General features: G+C 45.6%; 1 protein-coding gene across 1 annotated transcript in view; it reads right to left on the reverse strand.

Annotated features, from left to right (window-relative positions):
- LOC136559720 (protocadherin-15-like) overlaps positions 1 to 23,945 on the reverse strand; it is a 767,555-nt gene that overhangs the window by 348,661 nt on the left and 394,949 nt on the right. The window contains exon 16 of the mRNA XM_066555080.1: positions 13,826 to 13,886. The gene's annotated coding sequence lies outside the window, so the exon portion shown is untranslated. The remainder of the gene's footprint in view (positions 1 to 13,825; positions 13,887 to 23,945) is intronic.

Here is a 23,945-nt window from a genome sequence, read left to right on the forward strand (position 1 = left end):
AGGGTGTGCAGCAGAAATTATTCCATCACACATCATTCTTTACCAGACTTTCCCCATATTTGTACATAAAAACCACAAAGAAATTCTCATTCATTGGTTCTACATTGCACAGTTCTTAGCACTTGATTTCCTATTCATTATTGATCCCTTCACCTTCAATGCTGATTTGATCCTCATTCTTTGTTTCTCTTATCAATCTTTTCCCAGACCAGGGGGTGAAGTCTGTTTATGTCCACTTATCTCCCCTGTATCTTCTTGCTACTCCCAGCCTGGAGATGTTAAACTCTCAGGGTCTGGGAATCTTCTTTTTGTGGATTGAAAGGCAAGGAGCTCTGCAAAGTAACCACACACAGGTAGAAGGGATGACCTCTCCCTCTCCTCCTATATTCGGGATTTTATTATTTTCTGTCATACAGAGTTCATTTTTCCCTTGTCCAGCCTCTGCTCTCATTCCTTGTAAGCCCTTCCATCCCTCTGATCATCTCTGTTGTCCCAGCTCTCCACCTTCAGCAGGTCACCAAGGTCCCCCCTTTGAGTGACCCACCTGCACCACGTGCACCTCTGACTGACATTACACTTTCCATTTCAAATTCTGTGCTGTTCCCAATGGCTCCCATTTTTAATTTTACTCTCTTGACTATCAAATGACACTTATAATAATAAAACAGCCATAATTTTTAGCTAGAACAAAAATACCCATCATAACCCTCAGGTTATTTCAGGGTGGCAGTGCTTCACTGTTTGACCTGCACTGAACACCCCAGCATGCAGTGTTTCCTCACAGAGTCATCCAGGACCAAAAACTTCTCCTTCAATCCCTATCCTAAAAGATTATTCCCCATCTAGTTCAGTTATGGTCCACTTATCTCCTCTGTATCTTTTTGCTACTCCCAACCTGGAGAAGTTAAACTCTCAGAGACTGGGAATCTTCTTTTTGTGGATTGAAGCCTAGCAGGCATCACCCAGCAAAACTCAAACCCTCATCACCAACAAACTTCTGAGGAGCATGAGCTCCCATGGGAATCCACAGGGAACTGAGAATTGCTATTCCAACTCTCCCTTTCTGCCTTTTAACAGCTGCTTTGTGTCCCCAAGTGCCCCATGTCCCCTGTGTCCCCTCCCTGCAGGTCACAGCAGCAGGGCACCACTCTGAAATTTCCACATCTTGGGCTCCTTTCTCCAGTGGTTGTGAGCATTGCTTCCCAAAGCATCCCCTTGTCAGTGCAAACAACTTCTGTTAGTGCCTAACTTTGCTCTGTTTTGTTAATTAAAGCCCAGCAAAAAGGCAGCTACATTCCAATCCTGCAGCTGGACACTCAGCCTGTGCTGCGCCAGTGCCAGGCTGCATCCCATTATCCCTGCAACATCTGCCTGTTCTTGGTCCAAGAGCTCAGCCACCTTTCATCATAAAATGTTTTCCATCTCAAATCCTGCTCCAGCTCCTTTACCCACACCTGTTTTCTCAATATCCTGGAGAAAAGCAGGGAGGGCCTGACCTTCTCTGGAGCCAAGAGATCAGCAGGAGAGAGCTCTCACAATGAATATTCATAGGTTGGATCTGCTCTGCTGATCATCGTGATCCATCACCCTGCTACTGCCTTGGAGCCAGATTTTAATTAACTGCTTCAGAATGTATTTTTTCCTTCCACTGTTTCCTGTTTTCTCTGCTACACTTTCCCCATTTGTCGGGACATCTGTCTGTGCCTCATTCGTATTTTTGTCTTTCTCCAAAATTAATATTCATACATCAGAAATCAATTGGCTGGAAAGGAACTTAAATCTCACTCCAAATAAATAAAATAGCACTTAAATAAGATAGAAAAAGTGTTTTAAAAATTGTGTCTCTTTCCCTTAAAATAGAAATTACCCACCTTAACCAGCCCTGGAACAAGACACACACTTGGTGGGGGGGGGAATAGAGGTTGTGGGGTTCTCCTGATTAACTTGACTTGCTCTGCTGCCATAAATCCACCCATTTTTTTGGCACAACTCCCACTAATTGCTGCCTCTTTCTATCTGTTGTCACAGATCAGGGACACATGGGAAGATGGGAAGTGAGAGGTGAGGGGAAGCTGCATCTCCCACAGTGCTGCTCCCTGCCTGGATCCCACTTCTGAAAGGGTTTTATCAAATCTCTGCTTTTTGGAAGAGATAGAGAAGAGGTGACAATGACTCTTAACCCTAAGAAAGGCAAAACATGGCCATAACAAGCCAAAAAAATTACTGCAATTATCCAAGAAAACCTGCAGTTAGATTTTATCTTCATTCAACGACTGATAGCCAAAATTAGGGCTAAAAGGAGGGAGGACTTGGGAATCTGAGGCAAAAATTGAAGCATAAAACCCACCAGAACCCTAAGAAATATAAACCCCACCAGACAATAAAGCAGCAGGAAGCTGGTGCAGTTTCAAGGATGACAGCTAACAGGAAAAAAAGAGCAGTTTATCTTTCTCTTTTGCATCTGGAGAGCTTGGGATTAAATTTCCTTCCAGTACCTGAAAGAAATCCTGCCCGTATTCAAAGGGGGGAAGCCAGAGAGGGATTTTTCATCAGGAGCTGTATGGCCAGGACAAGGAGGGAGGGCTTCAAACAGAAAGGCCAGAAATTCAGGTGGGATATTGGGAATGAGGAATTGTTCCCTGGCAGGGTGGGCAGGCCCTGGCACAGGGTGCCCAGAGCAGCTGGGGCTGCCCCTGCATCCCTGGCAGGACAGGGCTTGGAGCAGCCTGGCACAGTGGGAGGTGTCCCTGCCCATGGTAGGGGTGGGAATGGATGGGATTTAAGGTCCCTTCCAACCCAAATAATTCTGGGACTCTGTGATTCTATGAAACAACATTGCTAAGGCAAAGATTTGGGAAGCCCCCAAGGAAATATGAATCTACTTTTCAGTATTCAGAATTATATGCAGATGTGTTGCATATTTTTGATCACTCATTAATGCTCAGTTCCATTCACCAAAACAGCACCAAGCTGCCAGTCCCCCAAGCAGTGAAATAAGATGGACTTTCCTGATGCCTCCTTTCCCTTCAAATCCAAGGGGGGTCACTCAAACACTTCTCAAGGTATTTTTAGAAGCCTGTGGTTCTATTATTTACATTATTTTTTCCTTTATGTCTTAAAGATGATATGGTAGAGCAGATCCAATCTTTCCTTGCTCTGCTTGCATTTCCTTTGCAATGTAAACACAGAAATCCACGAGCTGCAGACTCTTGGTGACTAAAACTGCCTCAAGTCAGGGGAAAATCACAAGAAACACAAGTATTTAAAAAAAGATGTCTCTGTCACCACCAAACCTGGGATTTGCCTCTCTCACAGGATACCTGTCTTGGTTCTCAAATCAGCTGCAGACTCCCTGGCTTTGATTCCACTTCAAAGAGAAATTTGGTATTTATTTTTCAAGGAAGGAAAACTCTGATTCGTGCCTCTTTGATGTCTTGTTTCATAACTTTAAAAACAAAACCAAAAAAAAAAAAAACCCAAAAGCCAACTTTCTATGGGCAAGATTAACTAATATCAGCAGCAGTGGCTTATTTACCAAAAGAAAAGAGTTTATGAGCAATTTTGGAGCTGCATTGAGCATGACAGTGGGTAAGCCTTGGGTTTTATTTATCAAATTAAATATCAAAGATAGCACTCTTGGGTTTTCTTAGTGGAAGGGTTGGGTAGCTCTGACTCTTGGCACTTCTTTCATTCATACTGAGCTTCAGAATAAGAACCTCACTTGGTGCAGGCCCAAACTTTGGTCTCAGCAAGAGTCAGACAATGGAAGAGGAAGCAGTGAAATATTATTTGACTGTGAAAGGTTCCTGGCACCAGGGTACAATTTCAAAGCTGAGATTAGGGAGAAATCCCCATGTCTACACCTAAAAGAGAAACCACTAAATTTTATTTTATTTTCATTTTCCTACGTGACTTCCACTGGTTGGATTAAAATAGCCAGGCTTTTAGAGCAGGGAGGGCTGGGGGAGACAAGGTTGTTTAATTTGTTAAAATACAGCCCATATCCCATCCAACCCTGAGAAAAATATTTGGAAAAATTATTCCACAGGCACAAAATCTTTTACTACATCTCTCATAACCTGATTTTGCTGCATTCAGCAGTTTCCCCCTACCACCCCTTGTTTTAAAGGAATGCAAACAATGCAGAAAAGCAACTAAGAAAAAAGAAATAAATTGAAAGTTGCCCTCTGAAACTCCTGCCTGCCTTGTAATAATTACTGAGACAAATGTTCTCCTGGGGAGAAATGGAGAGGTGCTTTCATAGCTGTCACAAACCACACACTTTGGTGGCTCACAGGTGCAAAAATGAATAGACTGAATACATATTAAGTTCTCTGGCCAGTGAATTGTGCAGTACAGCACCACAGTCACAGCTTTTTGAGTTCTTTATTAAATTCAGGGAGGCAGAAGTTTCACTCCAAGGACTGTTCTGAATGCATTTATTTGTTTGCAGATCTACTACAAGCTCTCTTATTTTTCTTTCTTTTTGGCCAAGTCCTCCAATCTCCTGCACTAATTAAATTATTTAATTTTTTAAAGTTAAAAAATGTGGGGATCAAAGTTTTTTAAAGTTAAATCATCGTGAGGAACTGCTGGGACAGAACAAGGAGGAATGGGATCCAACTGAAAGAGGGGAAATTTAGGTGACATATGGGGAAGAAATCCTTTCCTGGGAGGGTGGTGAGGCCCTGGCAGCTGGGGCTGCCCCTGGATCCCTGGCAGTGCCCAAGGCCAGGTTGGACAGGGCTTGGAGCAGCCTGGGACAGTGGGAGGTGTCCCTGCCATGGCAGGGGTGGAATGGGATGGGCTTTGAAATCCCTTCCGACCCAAACCATTCCAGAATTCCATGGTTTAAAATCCATTCTCTGCTCAAGCAGCTGGCCCCATCCCAGGGTTGGTGTCTGATGCCACCTCCCAGTCCTGTTCTGGAAAGATTTTTTCAAATGCTGCACAGACCACTTAGAATGTCACAATGCCACTGCCTCGTTGCACTGAAAATTCTGACAAAGATTATTCCTTAATCAGCATCTAAGGATGGGTTCATTATCCCATGGCTTTGTTTATCCTGGTAATTAAAGCAGCTAAACACATCCAACAGCCCAAACACAGCAGTAAACATGAAGCCAACAGCCAAAGTCCCCTGCACATGCTGCTGCCTTTGATCCCCCCTCACAGCAATGGCTTTTCCAGCTTCATCCAAAGAAAACCTCCCAGACTCTGATTTGATGACAGACTAAGCCAATGACACTTAAACTTCTTTCAGATCCTTCTGCCTGCAAAATCTAAATGCTTTAAGACTCCTTTAAGATTCACTTCCAAGTATATCCAGGTTGAAATTCTTTGACTTTGCTGGAGAAATAAAAAGTTGGGATAGCTATAATGGCAGGACTCCACAGGAGTGCTGGAGAACAAGAGGTGGCAAAAGGGGCAGGGAACAGCGAGCTGGCTCAGCTCTTTTACCCCTAATCCCATCTTCCCTGGCTCATCCACCTGCAGAGACTCTCCTGTTTATTCACACTGAGTTTATAAAATCTAAGCAGCACCACAAAATAAAATGGGAAGGGTGATAACCTCCACAGAGATCTGAATTTCATCCATTTGTTTTTCAAGCTTCTTCTTTAAAAACCTCTCATTGCTATTTCTTTGCTTAAACTCAAGATTCCAAAACTCAGAGGGGGGGACAAAAGATGCCAGTGAAGGAATATTTTGTGCTTCAGCTGCCAAATCACACAGCAAGGGACAGAGAAAAAGTGTCCTGTGCCTTGGTCCCTGTCCCTCAATTTGCAGCAAACAGTGCTGTGTGCATTTCAGCACCATTCCTCTTGGACAGCAAAACCAAATGCAGCAAAAGCCTTTTAGTATTCCAATTCCCTGAACACCTTCTCTTCATAGAATCACAGAATCCCAAAGTGATTAGGGTTGGAAGAGACCTTAAATCCCACCCAGTGCCACCCCTGCCAGGAGCAGGGACACCTTCCACTGTCCCAAGCTGCTCCAAGCCCTGTCCAGCCTGGCCTGGAATACTTGCAGGGTTTGGGAATTCACACCTCTCTGGGTGAGGCTCTCAATTTTCCCCAGTTTCCCAGCAACACAAAGAATTCTGCACTCAGCCTTCCAGGCTCTGAGGGAAATTCAAAGACACTGCAGGCTGGGGAGAATATTATTCTTGATATTGCAGAAGTGTAGCAGGAAAGTCAAATGGACTACCCTAGAGGCTTCTGTGGAAAGATTTCGGGGTAGCAACAGCCCTGGAAAGATTCTGGGGACAAAAACCAGCCCTGATGTGCTGCTGGAAGTGTACCCAGGGCTGGGCAGGGAGGTGAGCTGGAGGATCTTGGCTGCAGAAGAACCACAGGCAGGACAGACCTGGGATGAACTCAGGCTGCAAGTGCTCCCCTTCCAGTCCCTGTTTCTGTCCATTGTCAATCCTGTCCATGCCCATTTGGTCACACTTTTGGAATTATCTGGATGTGAGGCAATGCTGGGGGAGCCCCATTCTGGACAGGGGAGACATCTCAGTGTCCCCTGTTAGTCACCCTGGGCTGCACACACCCCCAGCCATCTGTTCCTGCAGAACGAGGCAGAGATGCACTCCCTCCTCTCATTTCCACTCAGACAGAGCCTTAATTCCACTTTACTCTTCTTCTGATCCCAACAATCTGTCCTCTTGTCTGCCCTGTCCTAGCTGGGTGAGCCTTCACTCTCTGTTGCTGCTATGGCTCCTCTGCAAGTGACATCCTCCAGTCCAGCTCACCTCCCTGGCCACCCTGGGGGCATTTCCAGCAGGGCCTCAGGGCTCTTGGTTCCCCAAAATCAGAAGCCTCTGGGACAGTCTGATTTTCCTGCTACACTTCTGCAATATCAAGAATAATTTCCTGAATTTCCCTCAGAGCCTGGAAGGCTGAGTGCAGAAATCTCTTTGTGTTACTGGGAAACTGGGGAAGGTTGAGAAACTTGCCCAGAGACCTGAGGGTTCCCCAGCCCTGGAAGTGTTCCAGGTCAGGTTGGATGGGGCTTGGAGCAGCCTGGGATAATGGAAGGTGTCCCTGGCCATGGCAGGGGTGGGAATGGGATGGGTTTTAAGGTCCCTTCCAGCAGCAGCAGAACAGTGCTGGAGAAACATTTGGCCTTTTTAGCCCAGTTCTCTGCCACTCCAGCACCCAGAAAGTGTCACTGACAACACCTTTCATTTCAATACCATTTAAAAAAGAATGGTTGCTCAGAATCTCTTTCAGGTCATGTAAGGAAATTATTCTGTCTGATTTATACCTTGAAACTGCATGTCAGAATTTCTGAATGCTCTGGGTTGTTCCTAGAACATTAAAAACCAACCCAACTTATTAGTGGAGAGCACCAATTTCTGCCAAATCACACTTACAAGGTTATGTTGCCCCCTGGGGATGACCTGGAGTTATCAATGTGTATCCAGGTGATCTTCTTGGGGTAGGTCACCCTGGCACTTCCAAATCAAGGGACAGAAGCACAGCAGCAGATGCCTGTGCCCCTCCTGAGCTACCTGCTCCACCTCACAGCCAAATATATAATATCCAACCCCAAACTGAAATGCAGAGCTCCTGAGCTAAGCACAGCCTGGGATTTCAGCACTTCCCCATCTAATGTTGGCCTGAACCCAAAAAAAAGGGTTGCAGAATAAATAGCCCAAGTGAATTATGGATCTTGGAACATCTGTGGCATTTTCATCCTAGAGATGAAATAATCCAAGACCACCTCAACCATTTCATCCCACTGTCCTTCATTTCCTGCCCAACCCCTCCAGATCTGCTGCTGGAACAAGGAATAGGAGCAAGGCACAGGTCTCTGTGCAGTCCCCAGCCTGGCCAAAATCCAGCTGGAATTGTTTCTGAGCTCCACAGGAGCTGGAATGTCACCTTGCTGATGAGCACAGGGCCTCTGCAGAAAGCAGCTCTTGGTGCTGTGCTGGCCTGGGCTCTGCTGGGTGCAGGTGTCCAACAGCTCCAGGGGCTCTGGAGACAGCTGGGCCATGGCCAGTGGGGCAGGAGACTCATTTCTGCCCTTGCAATGTGGTCAAGGAACTGGCACAATGTTCTATTTGCAAGCTGCCAGGGGGGGCCATTTGCTGGTTTTGGTGTGAACTGTGCCAAATCCAGTCTGGTGACTAAACCTGACTTAACACCCTGAGAGTGAGGCCAGGACTTGGCAGAGAAGCTGCTAAACTGACCTGGAGATACAGGACTGGTAGTAAATTCCATTCTCCCTTTCAAACAGCAGGTTATTTCCCTTGGAGTATGTGGAGGTTCCTCCCCTGGGTTTTAGGGATGTCCCCCAGGGAAATCCAGGACAAAAGGAAAAGATCTGCCCACAAGAATTGGTTTGGCTGAGTTACATCAATCCCTACTTAATAATAGTTTCTTTTGGTTGCCTTTAATATAATTGTTCCCAAAGGAGAGAACATTTCGAGATTCCTAAATTCCAGGAAATATTCACTTCCAGTTTGGAAATCTCTGAATTGTTTGTGACCTTAAGTTTCCACTGCTGCAAGTGCAGAGGGGCAATTTCCTTTGGGAATCACAGCCATGGCTCTGATCTGGGGGGAAGAGACACCAGGGAGTGCTAGTGCTGCCTTCATGGGAGCCGTGTGAAGGAGAGATTAAACCAGGGAGCAGAAAAGCTAATTTGGGAGAAAATCAACCTGGCCAGAATTCTGCTCCCATTAGATAAAAAAAAAAACAAAACAAAACCAAACCAAAAAAACCCAAAACAAAACAAAAAAAAAAAAAACCAAAAAAAAAAAAAACCAAAAAACCCCAAAACTAAAAATTCTATTTGATTCCAGACAAATCAATTCAGCCAACACTGGGCTCTGAGGGTACCTGAGTGGTTGGAGTAGCCTGAGGATTATCTTGGTCTCCATCAAGGTAAACAACTCAGGAGCCTTTTTAAGCAGAGATGACAGAGCTTTCAAATGGTGATGAAAGAGAAAGAGGTGATGCAGATCTGAGCCCATCATGGGTCAGCTCCAGGCTGGGAGGTTTTTCTTTCTGGCTGTGCTGCTGAGAACAGAGAGCCCAAGCCGATGTCCCTGTAGCCATCTTTCCCACCCAGCCCAGATCCTATTCCTCCTCTCCAGATCCTCTGCTCCCCAGCCTGAATAGCCTCAGCTGAGATGTGGCAAATTGCATATTTTTGAATTAATTACCGCCTTAAGCAGCAATTACATACCCAAACAAAATTATGCAGCAATGGCCAAGTGAGCCAGGCACTGCTGGAGCTGGGCAGCTCTCTGTTTTCATCCTGAACAGAGGCTCAGGAAGCAATCACAGTGCCAAGGGATCAGGAATTAAGGAGAACTGTATTTCCCTGCTGCATTTTATTTCATAAATACATTTATGTGAACCTAGGGCTCTGCCAGTTGTAAATCCTGTTCAAGGGTATGTCAAGGAAGTGATAAATTAAGGTGTAGACACTTGACAGCATCCTGAGGGATCTGTTAGTGCCTGTCTGGGTGGGCAGCAATGTCCTTTTCTGTGTTTCTGGGTACCTTCTACTCATGTGAAGGCAGAAGAATTCCATGAGCTGAGTGCTCAGCCAAGAGGAACTGCTTTTAATCCACCTCTGTTGTATCTTAGAAGGAGAACATTAGGATTTATACCAGCCTGTCACCACATAAAGGCGTGCAGGGAGGGAGTTACACAGCAAAGCCATCTGTGGGCAGAATTAATGGAAAGAGCAATGTATTTGTGGGAGGTGTATCCTGACTGACACAATTACCTGGGGAAAATGAGAGCAAAATTAGACCCGACTCTCTTCCCTGTAAAAGTCAGTTCTGATCCAAAAAATCCAACAGCCTGCAATTAACAGATTCTACACATTTTGTCCTGCTCTGGCTTAAAGCTGATGTGTTCTTGGCAGAGCCTTGCAGGCTGATGCTGACACCTAAATTATCAACCTCTCAACATCTGCCCTCGGAAAACTTGGCTCTGTTAGAGCAGCAATAAAACCCCCGGCCATTTCTCCCCAGATATTGGGATGGTCACGATCTGGGTGAAGGCAGTGCAATCCCAAGGGCCAGTGGGAAGCCCAGGAATACAAACTGGGCTTGAGGCCAATGTAAAGCACCACCAGAATTTCAGAGCTGATCATCCCTGGCACATCCCAAAGCACAGGGACAGGCAGAGGAGCAGCCAAGGAGAGGACAGAGCCAGTCAGGAGCTTCCAACAGCATCTGCTGAGGACAAGAGCTGCTGTCTGGGAAAACACCAGAGAAAAGAATCATGGAATTATAGAATCCTTCATCTTGGAAAATCCCTGCCAGCCCATGGAGTCCCAGCTGTGCCCAGTGCCCACTTTGTCCCCAGCCCAGAGCACTGAGTGCCACCTCCTTGGACACCTCCAGGGATGGGCACTCCAAACCTCCCTGCCAATGCCTGAGCACCTTTTCCATGGAGAAATTCCTCCTGGAGTCCAAGGAAGGAACATTCTTTTCCCATTCTCTCAGAGGGTCTGTAACTCATGAGCACAGACCTCTGTCCTGTACCTGCCTGCATCCTAAATGTACCCACCTGGCCTTTTCTGTCCTACTGGGATCTGTGGTTATTTGGATTGATTCTCCCTGGGTATTTTACCCTTTCCTTACCCTCATTTCTGTGCTCACAACTCCTGCAAAGTGGCCAATGTTTCCACCCTCTTTTCTGTTTAAATCTCACAGACCTCACCATAATAGAACATTTTGCTCTAAGTGACAACTTGCAGTGGCTTATTTGTGCTTCAAGATTTTGATACCAGACAAATTCTTCTGTGACACCCCAAATCCTCAATCAACTGGGAAATTAAGAAGAATGCAAAGCTGCAGAGCAATGAAAATTCCTTTTCCCTCTCCACGATGCCCAGCTAAGTTTCAAATCCAGCTGACAAATTCTGGGTTCCATGGTGAGCAGAGCCAGCTCTGGTTACCTCTGAGCCCTTTCTTTTATCACTGCACAGCTGCAGGAACTTTAGGGAGAGTCCTATAGGGAGAATGATTTAGGAACAAATCCACTTTGGGGAGGAATGCCCCAGTGCTGAGATACAATTCAACCAAAGCTCCAACCACAGAGCCTTTAAAATTATCTATAACTCTATCTATTGAACAGGGAGAATAAATTAAAGGGTGTGCATGGGAGAGACAAATCACAGAGATAAGGATGATATATAAATCTACAGAGGCTCCCTAATTAGTGCACCAGAGATCTGGGATTAATCCTGTTCTCCTGGTGAGGATGGAGACACTGATATGGGAGAGTGCTCCAGTTCAGGTCACTTCTGAAGGACTGTCCTTGTTGTCCCCTGCACACTGCTCTGCACTGCAGGGAGCTTTGGGAGCATGGAAACTATTCCTGGAGGATGGAACCACCAAATCCAGTAATGGTGTGGCTGTTCCAGCAGCCACTCCAGCCCCAGGCTGCAGACAGTGGGATCCCCAGCAAGAACTGCTCCCACCTACACCACACTTTAGTCCACCCAAAAATTCCTCCAGGGGGCTCCTCACTGGATACTGGCTCAGGAGAAGCCCCTGTGCTCCAGCCAGCTTGGATTTAACTTCAAAGATAAACCACAATGTCTTGAAAACACCTCACAGAAGGGTGCCCAGAGAAGTTTGGGATAGCTCTCCTAACTCAACACCAAGACATTGCCTTTGCCCTGACTGCCCAAGCCCTGGGATGGCAGCAGTTCTGCTGAGTGGTGCCCACTAAGGAGCTAAATCTGAATTCATATCCATTTCTCAGAGTGACGCCAAGCACCAGCGGGCACAGCAAAGCCTGAACTGAAGCCTTGGCATGATTTAAAGCCAATATTTCTATTTTCTGCCGAGTTTCTCTGGGAAGAGAGGTTCACATAATCATTCCACGCTGCTGCCTTTTTGTCCTTCCCCCAAAATCCTTTGATAGCAGCATCAAAGCTATTAAGATGCAAATCACTTCAGGAAAGCTGCAGCCAAGATAGAATAGAGCAATTCCCAAACATCCCTATGAGGGAACATGCAGTTTCACTTCCTGTGCACTAAATGTAAGGAAAATCCATGGAAAACCAGTTTTTCTCAGTCTCCAAGAGAAGGAAAGGCCCCCAGAGCCCAGTGAGGAGATGGGAACCACAAGGAGCCTGGAATTCACCCCTCCTTTTACTCAGAGCAAGACTTTTAGGTTCAGCAACATTTCTCAAGGATGATCTCTCCCTGGAAATGGTTTTTAACAGGAGTACACTAAGAAGGGATAAACAGATAAACATCTGATGCACTGATAGTGTTGTGGCATAGCTTTTATCACCTGGAATAAAGCAGGGAGGCTTTTAGGAAGGAATGCGGTATCCTGCTTTTGTACCCATAAAAGCTGGAATTTCCCATCACTGTACTAAAACCCGAACTTTTCTCACTGTAAATGTTTTTTTCCCTTCCCAGAGAAAACAGCTCTGAGAGCATCTCTGCAGTTCTTATAAAGCCAGAGCCAGCCACTGCTGCAACCTCATCTCCCTCACTCTATCCATGAGACCTGTAGAGGGCAGTGGAGAAAAGAAAATCAAGCACCAGGAGGAGCCATAAATGTTAAATACAAATTAAAAAAAAAAAAAAAATAAAAAAAAGGCATCTCATGGAAGGACTTCCTCATATTGAAAAGCTTACAGGTAATTCCATGGATTAATGGATTACTGCAATGGGATTTTTCCAAGCCCAAATCCCAGGCTCTCTGGCAGATTGCACTGACAGGCTTTACAGCAGAGCTCTACCCTTGGGATTCACCTTTTTTTTTTTTTTCCCTCTCAACAGGAATCTTGTACCTAAGCTAAAATGTGCAGCTGGCCCTTCCACTGCCATGGTCCTCATGGGCAAGCAAGGCTTCCCCTTCCTCCTCAGAAAGCCACATTAAACCAAGGAACAGTGAAAATACAGCTGAGCAAAGCTGGGTGTTTACACAATATACAACAGTGACATCAGTGTTCAAATTAATATCAATTGAACATCAAACCAGCCAGGACCCAGAGCAGAAAGCAGCCTCCTGGATAATTCCTCTGTGGTTTTCAGGCACACTGCTAATAACTTCATTATCCATTTGGCATATACAATTAACTCATTACTGATGGAATACGTAAGATCCAGGGTAAAACTCCAATTAGGCACAGCAGATAAAAGCAGTACAGCAGGTACAGGATCCTTGGCCTTATCTTGCACATGAGAGCATTAATCAATACAGCACGGCTGCTTATGATCACCTCATTTCAGCCCTGCTGTAGGAACTTCTCCCAGCTTTGTAAACCTCGTGCGATTCCAAAACAGGCTCTGCAATTACCACAGGCAGAGCTCTCCACACCTCCCTTAATGCCCCGTTTATCTCTGGAATGTAGATTAGACCTGCAAAACCACCGGGAAGGCAGCGAAACAGGGCTGGAAAATGTGTGTGTTGGGTGATGCCAGGGGTAAATAGGGAGAGGCCCGGCGGTGTGGAGCTGCTGGGGTGCAGAACTGGGATGTGCCCGGCGCCGCGGTGACTCAGCGGTCCCTGCTGCATCCCAGCCCTCCGGGATGCAGGGATCAAAGCCGGGAGGCAGCGCTGCGCTCTCCTCCTTCCAGACTCCGGCTGAGTCACCGCCTTATAAATTGCTCCTGCTCCCGAGGAGTCAGACACTGACAATTCACTCTTACCTGCTGCACTTTTTCATCTCCTTTCTGATGTTTTTAGTTTTTTTCCTCCCCCTGCCATGGTTTTTCTCTCTTTGCCATCAGTGTTCCCTATTGTATCGCTTCCCTCGGATTTAAAAAGGGATGGAGAGCTAATGGCTGCTTTTGTAACCCGCGTTTGTTAAGGTAAACACTCACATGGACTTCTGAGCCTTCCTCATACTCTGGCAGAGTTGCTGAAGAGTCCCAGAGTGAAAGCCTGTAGGAATGAAAAATTGGGACAATGCTAGTCATGCTCAGAATGGAATGAAACAAAATAATTTCGTTCTCATCTGTTCTACAGATCTCTGCTATCATCTGACATGCAGCTCTCTGTATAATGTGGGGACTCATTTTGGAGGGGGTTTGCAGAGACTGGAGGAATCTTTCTTCTGGGAGAAATCTGTTTTTGATGATGGCACTCTTCCTTCTCCAGAAAGGAGAAGGAAATGTTAAAAAAAAAAGAAAAGAGGAAAGAAGTCTAACATGAGAATAAAAGGATAAAAGGCAGGCGTGAGCAAGAAAGAGCACTAAGAATGGATCACGGACATGAATCAGTCCAAGGTTGGACTAGATGATCCTGGAGGTCTTTTCCAACATTAATGGTTCTCTGATATCATGATTAAAAAAGACAACAAAAAAAACCAAAAGCAGATGGGTGGCAAGGTCTTGGAGTAGCACCTTTGGATGGAAATGGCATGGGGAGGTCAGAAATATTGTTCTGACTTCATCAGCAATGGAAGGTGTCCAGATCCACACCCACATCCACCTGCTGAGTGCCAGCCCACAGCACAAAAGAGGGAACTCCTGGTTTTGGGAGAAAAAGCACTGCCAGTGGTGCTTTTCCTCTCTCACACAGACCAGGTCACACTGTACCCCCAGCCTGGCAGCATCATGCTCCCATCTGTCAGGAGGATGTTCCTCTCTTCCCATGCAGCCTTTATTCCAGAATCTCAGTCACACCTAAGTGCTCTCCAACCAGAGCACAGCCAAGTCCAGCTGCTTGGCAAATTCTCCCAACCACAATGAGAGGCTGGATCTTTCCATGATGAAAAATGAGTCCTCAGATGCATCATCTCAAAGGGCAAATCTCCTGCTCAGGGGTGAGCGAGTGGCTCCCTGGCCCAGTTAGAGAGGCTCCAGCTAAACCCAGACAGAATTAAAGCCTGCTCTGCAAGCAGCCAGCCCAGCAGCTGAGATAACCCTAATTTTCCTGTCTCTACCACAGGAAAATGACCATGGAATAGAATATGAATGAAGAGAAGCTGGATTCTTTAAAGAAACCATTTACTTGTGGTTTGCTCCTCTGGGAGGGATCCAAATGCAGTACTCTCCAGCACTCTCTCCAGCACTCTGTGACAGAGGTTGTCATTTTAACCAAAGGACTTGTCAGGAAAATTAATCCACAAACACCAGAGGTTTATGTCCAAAAAGGAGACAAAGGAGTCCTGACATTTATCTGAATAAAGGGAGAGGCCATGGGGCATTTCACCTTGGGTCTCTCAAATTTTTGGAGGACACAGCCTCCTTTTTATCCTAATTTCCTGGCTGCATGTCCCTCTCTCTTTCCCTCTTGGCTGAGGTACTTGAGATTCCCTGAAAAATCTAATATCTAAGACCCCTTTATAATGTATAACTCCCCCTTTGTCTTTTCCTTGTGTCATTCAGTGGAATTCTTTATGGAATTTATGGTTCTTCTCATTGCTTCTTTCATCTCCTAGAATCCAATTTTATTTATCAGCAGACCTACAGTTTGTAAAGACACATCTCTCATCCCATTTATCAATCAGTGAAATCCTTCCCACTGTGTCTTTTATCTCTCAGTATCTAGCTTTATTCACCAGCAGACCCACAGTTTGTTTGTAAAGACAAGTCCCTCATTCCTTTCAGAGTCAATATAAAAAGACAGGTCTCACACAAAAACTCCAGTTTGTTCAAAGCCCCAAATCCAGGCTGCACAAAACATTCTCAGTGGAGGTGCTGCAGCTGAGGGCACTGGGAGCTCTCAGGCTTTGCTTCCCCTGCCTGATCCCTTCTGGACACTCCTGCTCTGGATGTGACCTTGTGAAAGCACTACTTGAGGAGAAGGGAAGGTCTCCCCTAGTAAATGTGAGTATTTGCTATGATTTATCATTTCTACCTCCTCATAAAAATAATTATTTTAAATTATGTAAGAAGGGGTTTATAACAGCAAAGAACAAACCCCGACACCTCAGAGGTATTTGTTCCATTTCATGGCCTCTCAACTCCAAATTTCTTACCATATGGTTATGTAGAAAACTTGGTAAAATCAATACTCTAGCAACAAAATTGCTCAGCAGCAGGAAATCATTTGGCTCCTTAGGCCATTGGCAAATGAGATGGGGTTTTGTGAACGCACTGTTAATATTCAGACAGGGAGGTAAGTCACTCAAAAATAAACACATTTAATCCAAAGACTTCTACAAACAATTCCAAATATATTTTCATTCTCCCATTAGCAAGTACACTGCAAAGCTCCTGGCAAGCATTGCCATTTGTTTTAGCTCATTATAATAGCTCATTAAAAATAGAAATAAAAAACCTGGAATATCCAAGCTAACTTAATGGGAACAGGGGAAAGCTTCAGTCCCCACCATCAACACTGCCGTTCTCCAACTTTAATTGGAGCAAAATGAACTTCTGTCTTCCTGCACTACAATTTACAGGTGAAAGCAAAATCCCCATGTTTGAAATTGTCTGGGTACATGGCAAAGTCCTCTGCAGGGAAGAAGCACCAGGAGTACCTCAAATTATCCAAACAAGGCCTGGTGGTGTCCACCCACCTCCTGCTTCAGCTGTGCTTTTGGGCAGCAGCAGCTGACTTAATTCTCAGCCCCATTTTGGTGTCTGTGCTTGGTGCTGCTTTGGGTGTGTTTGTCACAGACTGGCTGAGGCTGCAGGGGCTCAGTGGGCACCTGGTGTCCCCTCCCTGCTCCAGCAGGGCCATCCCAGAGGCCAGGGCACAGCATTGTGTGCAGCCAGCTGTGGCCCAGCCCCAGGGAGGAGAGCCCCCAGGCTGTGTGGGCAATGTGCTCAGGGCTGGGCAGTGCCCAGGGCAGAAGTTGTGCCTCCTGTGCAGGGCAATTGCTGGGCTCAGGCCCTGCCCGTGGCTCTGGGGCCATTGCTGGGCCCCGGAGCAGAGCCTGGGCCCTGCTCTGCCCCTCCCTGCAGCCAGGGCCAGCCAGGCCTGAGGGCCCCTCTCAGCTGGGGCTCCTCTCCAGGCTGAGCAGCCCCAGCTCCCTCAGCCTTTCCTCAGAAAAGACAAAATCAGGGGTTCAGGGCAAGCACCAGGGGCTTGGAACCTCAACAGAGTCACAGAATTCACAGAATCACTGGGCTGGAAGAGACCTCCAAGATCACTGAGTCCAGCCCAGCCCCAACCCCTCAACTAAACCCTGGCACCCAGTGCCACATCCAGGCTTGTTTTAAACACATCCAGGGGTGGTGACTCCACCACCTCCCCAGGCAGACCATTCCAGAACTTTATCACCCTTTGTGTAAAAAACTTCTTCCTAATATCCAACCTATATTTCCCTTGGTGTAGCTTAAGGCTGTGTCCTCTCATTCTGGAGAAAGAGCCCAGCCCCAGCTGAGCACAGGCACCTTTCAGGAGCTGTAGAGAGTGGTAAGGTCACCCCTGAGTCTCCTTTTCTCCAGGCTGAGCACCCCCAGCTCCCTCAGTGGTTCCTCACAGGGTTTGTGTTCCCAGTCCCTCTCCAGCCTCGTTGCCTCCTCTGGATGGGCTCCAGCATCCCAAGGTCCTTCCCAGCCTGAGGGCCCAGAGCTGGGCACAGCACTCCAGGTGCGCCCTCAGCAGGGCCAGGTACAGGGGCAGAATGAGCTCCCTGCTCCTGCTGGCCACACCATTCCTGACCCAGGCCAGGAGCCCTTGGCCTTCTTGGCCACCAGGGCACACTGCTGGCTCATGTCCAGCCAGCTGTCACCAGCACCCCCAGGTCCCTTCTGCCTGGGCACTGTCCAGCCATGACATGCATTTTCTGCTCCAAGACACCATCAGACCTTTCATTCCTGATCCATGGTTGTTTAAAATCTTTGGAGAGATATTTAAGTATATCCACTCTTCAGGATATTCTACATGTTTTTTTCCTTCAGAAGAAAAGTAAGGGAATTTGATCATTGCCTGACTCTGGCCTCAGCTCAGCTGAATTTTCCTTCATCTCAGACAGAAGTGGAATTTCCCCTCTCTCTCCAAACAAGCCCAATGCCCCTAAGAAGCTGCCTGTGCCCTGAAGTAGCTCTTAGGAGCTTTAATAGTGCTAAGGTGGCTTTAAATCAATTCTGCTCAAGAGATTTTTTCTTTTTCAATCAGTGCTCATTCTTAGTCTATTTTTCATCAACTAGAAAACAGAGGATAATTAAGAGAAAACATTGCCATAAACCAACAAGGGAAAAAAAAAAAGAGAACAAACCTTGTACCTATATGAAGGCATTTCACAATTTAAAACTACAAGAATTTAACTCAGTTACATTCAGATTCTCTTCTTATTTTGCATTAAAATGGCAGATTTTTGCCTGAACCACAAACTCTGTGCACACAGTTGTTGTTTTCCATGATTCCAGCACAAGCAGCTCCTCCTGCCCTTCCCAGGCATGGGAGAGAAGTGGCCCAACCACATTTTCAGGAGCAGCAAGATAGCAGGATATTCACAATCTAGGAGGGGCAAGAAAGCACAACCCTCCTTTTGCACTTTTCTGAATAAAATAACGACACTGACCAAAAACCCAAACAAACAAACAAAAAACCCAAACAAACAAACAAACAAAAAAACACAAAAAAAACCCCAGACAACCAAAAAAACATCCCCCCCCCCCAAAAAAAAAAGAGCAATTGCACTCAGACTGAAATTAGGATTCAATAGAATAATAGAATCATTCAGGATGAAAGGGACCTCCAAGGTTATCAGTTCTAATATTTGACTGAATACCACCATATTCACTCAGTTCTTGAAGAATTGTTGATTTAGATGAAACTGAGAAAATGTCAGTATCCAGCAGTAAATGAATTTATTTTAAACCCTATCATAAGAGAATTTGCTTTCCTTTTAATGTCTCCCCCTTTCACCATCCAAATTTTCTTGTGTTAAGTCCTCTCTGAAGTCCTGTTGAAGTGAAGGTGACAGGGACAAAAGGGACAGTCAGGAAGGAGGCACAAGGCAAGAAGTGTTAAGTTGATGACAGAAGCATTGTTGGCTCTAATAAAAAAAGAACCTACAATCTATATCCTAGAGAATCTGATGGGTGAGACAAGTTTCATTCCAAAGACCCTTTATCCTCTGCAGCTGAGGAGTGATCCTGCCTTCTTTTATCCCTTTATTCCTTTATTGGAATAGCTGCAGATCAGTTACATGTGTTCAGATAAAATTAAGATTTATGCTAAAACCAGTGCCAGGCATCACAGCAGTCTACCAACAGAGCTGGCAGAAACATGGAAAAGATATTTTTCCAATGGCTTTTTGTCATTCCTTCAGCAGGAATGATGTCTTTACCTATTGTATTTTTCAAGTGGTATCTGCTCATGTTTTGTTTTGGTCTCCTCTGCCTTTTAACATTTGAAAAGCTCCTGGGAAGTCTGAAAGGTAAGAGGACAGAGGGCCTGTTGAATGAGATGCGAATTTAAGGCTTGCACATCAATGTTTCCCACTGCCAGTCACCATTTCAGCTGTGAAATGTCCTTCCAATGATCAGGTGCAGATGGTGTAGGAGATTCCTGAAGCAGGAAATACAGAGCACAGATGGACTGGTTGGATTTGCAGCTTGAGCAGCTTTGCACCTCTTGGAAGCTGGAGGAGTGGAGTTAACCTTTGGGTTGATATTGTACAACCTGTAGAAACTCCTGTCTGATTTTAAATTCATTTTATAGGAGCAGTACTTGAAATCTGATGGGTCTGTAAACCCATCTAACATCACATTCCAAGTACATTATTAACACCCAAAGCACCAGGTTTTGAGGAATTTCCACATGGATGGAAGCTGAATAATCACAGTTCCATTTTACTTAATGCAATAGGTAAATAATAAACTCACAAATACGGCTATGAATTGATCTCACTTCATCCCATGACCTCTTTGTCTCTTGGGCAATCCTTTAGTTTATTCTTAGAAGTTTTTTCTTAAAATAGTTTCATCATCACTATCTTAGGCCATTAGGTTGTGTTCATGTGTCCTTCAAGGACAGAAGTAAAACTCTTTTCCTCTAACTCTTAGGAGATTTTCATGTCCTTTGAGAAATCTTGTATTTATCCCAAAAAAGCAGAGTGGGAATCTTCATGGAATAAATTGCCTAACTCTTGACATATTCTTGGACCCCAATTCTTCATCTACCCCATAATAAAATTCAATTTATAAAGCATTCCTGCTAGAAATAAGCTAAATTATTAAATACAGTAGCACCCATTACGATATGTAAAGCACATTTAGGTGAAAAATGCTGATGTGAAAAAAGTAATTTAGTTTGCAAATTTTCCTTGGAGTGAAACACAAGTGTGCATGGAAATTATCCCAAGCAAATCTTTCAGCTCTATCCTTCTGATCATCTTGGTGCCTCCTCTGGATTTGCTCCAAAATGACCTTTTTTCAGTTTTCTCTTTCCTTTCTGTTGTCATAACAACTATAGTTCTCCTGTCTTTCTGTAGATAGACCAGCTATGGCCTCTCATTTATTCCCCAGTTCCAAAGCCTCTGGAAGGTGACACTCAGTTGTGGAGGGGGTTGGTTCAGACCCTGCTGATATTACCCTGAAAAACTCATCTCCAAGGAGGAACCTCTTTGTTTTCAGCTGGCCCTGGCTGCAGAGGTCACAGGTTTCTCCAGAGGACAGGAGTGACACACTCAGTGTATTACTCAGGCAGGAATTGAATTACTGCTCTCCCAAGCTTGGCATTTGCCTTGGCTGTCAAGTACACAACATCTCATAAAAGGCACTGGGCTGTTTCACTGTGCTGACTTGCAGCTCTCAGAGGCTGCAGGAGATGGGGTTGGCTTTGCCTTGATGTTCAGGAAGGAAGCTTGCCAATAATTTTGAACCAGATGAATAAACATGTGTTCTGTAAGGCTCTTTTTGTACAAATTTAATAACAAGTTGCAGAGGTTGAGGTGAGAAGAGAGGGAAGTTTGGATAAATAAAAGTGTAGGAATGTCCCAGGAGGGCCTAATGTGTGTCTAGCAAATGTTCTATGCATTACAACACTTCTTTTCTGACTAACAGCAATTTCAAGGCAAGGGCTAGGAGTTGGTGGATCAGTCCTGGCAAGAGTTCCAGGCCACCTTTGGAATTAATTTCGGGTATGATCTCAATCCCTGTTTTACAGAATGACAGGAATAATGCAGAGCCTGGCATCACTCACTTGGTGAAGGGACAAAGCCCAGAACACACCTCAAATAACACAAAACCAGTCCAAGACAATGCTCCAGAAGGGTTTGAAGAGGGAGCTGAGTGTGAAGGCTTCATCTCAGAAAAGTCTGTGTCCCAGGTGAGGCCTTGGCAGTTAAATCCTGCAGAGGGACAGGCAGCAAAGGCAGCACTCTCACACTCAGAAGCCATGAGCAGAGCAGGGGGAAGGGTTCTCCAACAAAGCAGTAAACGTGGAGCCTTGTGCAGGCACTGCCTAGAGAGGTGAAATGCTCCCACTTGTGCCTTCCAAAGTGTACAATTCCAGAATATCCCGTTCAAAGTCTGCTGGGATGCCAGCAGAACAGCAAGTTCTGCCTCAGCTCCAGAGTAAGTTGGAACAGCTCCAACACAGAGCAGCCTATGTGTGTTTAAGAACAAGAGAGTCCAAGGAATGTTTTTGTAAGGACCCAAAGTTTGCAGTGACCATGGAGGATTCAGAAGCAGAGTTTTACCCAGTCAGCACCAGTTTATAAACAATCACGTTTAAAGCCACACTGAATTAGCCACTGGTCCTTCAGGGTCAGAAGCACAGAATAAGCTGGGGAGCCTCTAAACAAAGAGTTTCATCTTCCCAGAACAGCAGTGTGGCAGAAACACCTGGCCCATATCTCCAAAAAGAAGATCTGCTCATGGGAAGATGGAGACTTATAGAGCACAAGGTTGTTCCACACCACCATCCTACAGCTTCTCCTGAGGGACAGCTCCCATCTCTGCTCTGGGAGCAGGCAATGGCTGGAGCTGAGCCAGGGAAGGTTTGGGTTGGATTTCAGGGCAAGGTTCTCCCCCAGAGGGTGCTGGGCACTGCCCAGGCTGCCCAGGGAAGGGGCACAGCCCCGAGGCTGCCAGAGATCCAGGAGGGTTTGGACAATGCTCTTAGACATGGGATGGGATTGTTGGGGTGTCTGGGCAGGACCAGGAGTTGGACTAGGTGATCCCTGTGGATCTCTTCAAATTCAGGATATTCCCTGATAATACAGGAACCTGCTTCTGCGCAGACCAAATTCCTAAAGATTTTGGAAGAGGCTTTGACTAAACCAAGAACAAGGAGTGTGAGCAGTCCTTGCTGTTAATAACCAGAGCCAACCACTCAGAACCATGGATGAAATCCAGGGTCTTCAGTGGAAGAAATAAAGGAAAAAACCCCTAAACCTTCATTTTTCTCACTTCTCTGTATCAGATGCTTGCACATCTTGATTAGAATTCAGGATGACTCATACTCCATGGCCCTTCTAATCCCTAAAATACTACCACCACACAGAGCTGCTTGCAAAGATGCTCTAAGGCATAGTGAGAAAAGTCCCTGATAGGGATTTTCATCCTCTTTATTCAAATAAATTTTAATTCTTTTCCTTTTCAGACCTCCAGACTGATACATAACAGCAGCGACTATTTAAATTAGGTGGTGATGGTGAGTTTCTGTGATGTACTGTCCATTATTTTAAATTAAACTGAGAAAAAATGGACTCTTATCATAACTATTGAAAGTGGCTTTCCTTTCCTGTCGATTTACATCCAAATAACCAACTTATCAACCTTGCAAATGTTAACCTGCACTGAGGCAAGGAGGTGTGAAGTTCTGAAGCAGACACTCTCCTTGAGACTGAAAGGTCAGTGTGCATGTTATTTATTCTTCCTGGGGAAAGATTCTACTCTTAAGTCAGGGAAGGCTTTTACACTATCCACAGAAATAATAATGGAAGGCTTTAACCAAGGAAAGACCAGCCCCAGCCTTAATCAAAAAAAGATTCTTCAAAAGGATTCGTTTCTTTAACATACAGACAGAAATATATCCAGAAAATAAAGTCAGGAATTGAAGAGCATTGTCCTCCAAGGAGTGACCATGCACAAGCTCAGGTTTGGATTCTACTCCTCTTGAGGGAGTCAAAACTACCAAATCCATTCTGACTTCCACATGGGAATGTCTCTTACTGGCACTTCTTTTCCACCAATTTTAAATACCCTTAAAAACCATCCTCTCCTGGTTTTGGCTGGGATAGAGTTAAACCACAACACAAACTTGTGTTTCTCTGCTTCACCCCTCTTCTTGGAAACCCCAAAACCCACTCATTTTACAATGAAGTGACATTATGGCAAAGGCAATCCTGCTGCCTGGCTGGCTCCCACTGCCATGATCAAAAGTACAACCCAACATTTTGTTCCTTTTGGCATTGTTTTAGTGCAGAGAATTGAGATGGGATGGTGAAAATAAGGAAAATTTGTGGCTGGAGAAATCAGGCTCTGGGGTTAGTTGGGGAGACAGATGAACTAAGAAAACAGCACTGCACTGAAACACCATTTTTAATGTGCCAGAACCACTGCTTTGAGAGGAGACACAGCAGCAGTGCAGCTCCTGCAGCAAAATGTATCAAAATAATCCTAATTTCTGAAGAATAAAGCTCTTATTTTTGTAACAAGGGACAGTCTTGCCCTTAAGCTCCCTTGAACACACTGGCCTGGCATCTAACACAGCAGCACAAGGGAAGTCAGAGAGTATCTTACAATCACTAAGGTTGGAAAAGACCTTTAGATCATCAGGTCCAACCATCAACCAGAACCACCATGATGTTCACCACTAACCACGTCCCTAAGTGCCACATTCACACATTTTTTAACACCTCCAGGGCCCTGCAAAGCTCCCTGGGCAGCCCCTGCCAAGGCCTGAGCACCCTTTGCATGCAGAAATTGCTGCTGCTGTCCAAGCTGAGCCTCCCCTGGCCCAGCTTGAGGCCCTTTGCCCTTGTCCTGTCCCTGTTCCCTGGCAGCACAGCCCGGCCCCCCCTGGCTGTCCCCTCCTGGCAGGGAGTTGTGCACAGTGCAAATATCTGATTCCCAGATCACTCAAACTGCC

The sequence above is a fragment of the Molothrus aeneus genome, chromosome 8 (genome assembly GCF_037042795.1).
Source record: "Molothrus aeneus isolate 106 chromosome 8, BPBGC_Maene_1.0, whole genome shotgun sequence".
Classification (NCBI taxonomy): Eukaryota; Metazoa; Chordata; class Aves; order Passeriformes; family Icteridae; genus Molothrus; species Molothrus aeneus.